Below are 2,842 nucleotides of genomic sequence, written 5' to 3' on the forward strand. Positions count from 1 at the left end.
AACTGACAATAAACTTTATTTATCTGAATCCAAGGAGAAACAATTGATATCCTTAACACAGATAAAATGATACCCTTCACATTTTCTCTTAAATGTTTATCATTAAAATAAAAGCGTAACAGTAATTGTGAAGAAAATACTTCAGAGTGGAAGTAAGCAATGCCATAGAAACCATTTAAATTTAAAATAAATAAATTGTAGTGTTCAGCTGTATACCAAAGTTTCTACAAGTACCAGTAACCATCTTTTCAATATATTTTTTTGCCAAGCATCTCCTACTGACAGCAAAACTGTGAAAAATATAAAGTTATGTGAAGCATCTAATCATAACATGAAATCATACTCTGACCCACTGTTGTGAATATTAAGGTGAGGTCCTTGCTAAAACCCAGCCCTACTGAACCAATGATGAAACAGGTGTATATATATATATATATATAAAAACATGTAGACTCAATTCAGTACAATATAACTTTATTGGTCCCCACATAAGTCCTGTATAAAGGAGAACACATTGATGGTGCCAACAAACAACAATAATAAATAAAAATGGGGTGAATGAAAATAACAAAAAGATCACAATTTTCTTCTTTCGTGTGAAGTGTGGTCATTACAATAAATTTGCAGCATATGTATGTATTGTGTGTGTGTGTTTGTATGGATGGGTTGGGGGCCGTCAACACAGTAAAAACAACTCAAACAAGTAACAAGATACATCTTCAGGGTGTTAGCATGGTGTCTTGACCCTGGCAGTGAACGCACATGTTCTTTTTAAAGCCACATGCTGTGTGTGACCATGATTGGCACACTGTGCACTGAGACCATGAATGCCACTTCTTTCTTGCATTCTTCTTCTTATCATAAAAATGGACGCAGCAGACACAGCACAAATTGCCTCCATCTACCAAAGAAAAAACACAAATATTTTGAAAGTCAAGCCAGTTAGTTTAAATCATACTCATCACTATATTTAAAGCAACATCTCAAAGGCAGCTTGTTCATTTTGAACTGTTGCCAAAGGAATATGTGGGTATTGTACATCAATTGATCTCAGATCTTTAGGAAAACTCTGGGTTTTTCGTTTCAGAAATGGATGTAAATCAAACCTGAAACAGAGGGGTAACTACATTTTAATTTAACAAATCTCATGACCACTTTTTTCTTCAGCTGCTTCAAGTTTGATATGGTGGTATGAGTCTTTGACAATTTCTTCAATGTGAGAATATTTGATGTTGATAGCCTTGTAAACAAAAATCAGCTGGAATATTTTTTTGTAACGAACTCATTTGAAATTATGATAAAAACTAGAGATAAACAATCCAGTTGTCTAACACAATGTTCTGCACACACCACAATTGCTGTTGATCATCCTTCCATCTAATACTTTAAGAATACCACTAATGCTTAGCAAATGAATCCTGTTTCCAAACATCTAACTTCAGCTTCTTAAGGTGCATTTTAATTCGGGCATCCCTCACCTCAGGGTTTAGTGTCCTGTGCCTGCCCATGTGCCCTCAGTGCTGCTGCCGCTTGAATGTATTTCTGCTTTGCATCTTCCCCCAATGTGGCGCACCTGCCCTTAATATCATTCATTGTGCCTGAAGAAAAAATAGATGCACAGAAAACTTAACGCATTAGTCAGCATCTCCTTTTAAAGTAAATTCATACAACGACAATCAGTACTTGGGTTGTGAAAACCATTTATCTGTAACAACTCTGTAAAAACAAGATAACATGTAAAGTAGATGACCTGATGATTGTTTTCAATACACTCAGCATTCTTAAACTGATGAATGCAATTTGTGTGAGTGAAGTACTTCCCAAATACTATCATGAAAATCTGTTTCATGACGCTTCATGTATATATATATATAGATAGATAGATAGATAGATAGATAGATCAATTATATAAATATATACACAGCTAGCAAGCTTTAGAGAGAGTGAGAGAGAAAGAGAGAGACAGACAGATAGACACAGACAGCTATATATATATATATATATATATATATATATATATATATAGATAGATAGATAGATAGATTATATAAATATATACACAGCTAGCTAGCTAGTATAGAGAGAAAGAGAGAGACAGACAGACAGACAGACAGACAGACAGATAGATAGATAGATCCAAACCCACAGAACTTTATTTTACACTCTAGTCAAGATCCCAAGGTTTCCAAACAGCCGTAAAATACGTCTAGTGTTTAATATTTCTCTCAAGTCGATATGGGTTACATTAGTCCTATGATCTGGCTTCAGTGAGGCGTTATCGAGCATACACAATATGCAATAAGCCTGTAAGAGTGTAAAAAGTCATTTTGACAGTTTAACTAGAAACTAAATTCCCCCATTAGCTTCAGACGTAAATACACACTCATATTAGCAACGTTAATGCTCACATAAAGCATGCAACGTTAACATAACAACACGCTAATAACGTAATATTGTCTAGCGATAACGTTTGCAGACACATCGCAATACGGTTATCTCATGTCAACAATAATGACACGCAATACGAGTGTATGTATTGTTTTCCATTACAGTTTAAATGCTCAGTTTTATAATTTTAATAGTCTTACCTGAAAATATTAAGCAGGAAATATCGCAACGTTGCCGCGTTCGTCCAGTAGACTTCCGATTACCGGTGAGCAGGAATTCTGGGATTGGATCTGGAGTCTTCTCTTGTATATTTGTGGGTGATCAACCATTTGGATGGATGATCACGGCCTTCTGAGCCTACTAGTAGGCACAGGAGGCCCCTCCTGGCCCATTTCTATGGGCTGATAACTGCTGATAACGCCCCATTCAATCGAGTGATAACGTTCGAATCGGG

The 2,842-nt window shown here is 35.7% G+C and overlaps 1 long non-coding RNA gene across 1 annotated transcript; it reads right to left on the bottom strand.

The window, feature by feature from the left end:
• Positions 1-2,842, bottom strand: LOC128011437 (uncharacterized). Its single transcript, XR_008182555.1, has 3 exons — positions 2,589-2,842; positions 1,479-1,598; positions 1-901 (listed from the first exon to the last, which is right to left on the bottom strand). It is a non-coding gene; the product is annotated as an uncharacterized LOC128011437 (long non-coding RNA).

This window comes from Carassius gibelio, chromosome B23 (assembly GCF_023724105.1).
Source record: "Carassius gibelio isolate Cgi1373 ecotype wild population from Czech Republic chromosome B23, carGib1.2-hapl.c, whole genome shotgun sequence".
Taxonomy (NCBI): domain Eukaryota; kingdom Metazoa; phylum Chordata; class Actinopteri; order Cypriniformes; family Cyprinidae; genus Carassius; species Carassius gibelio.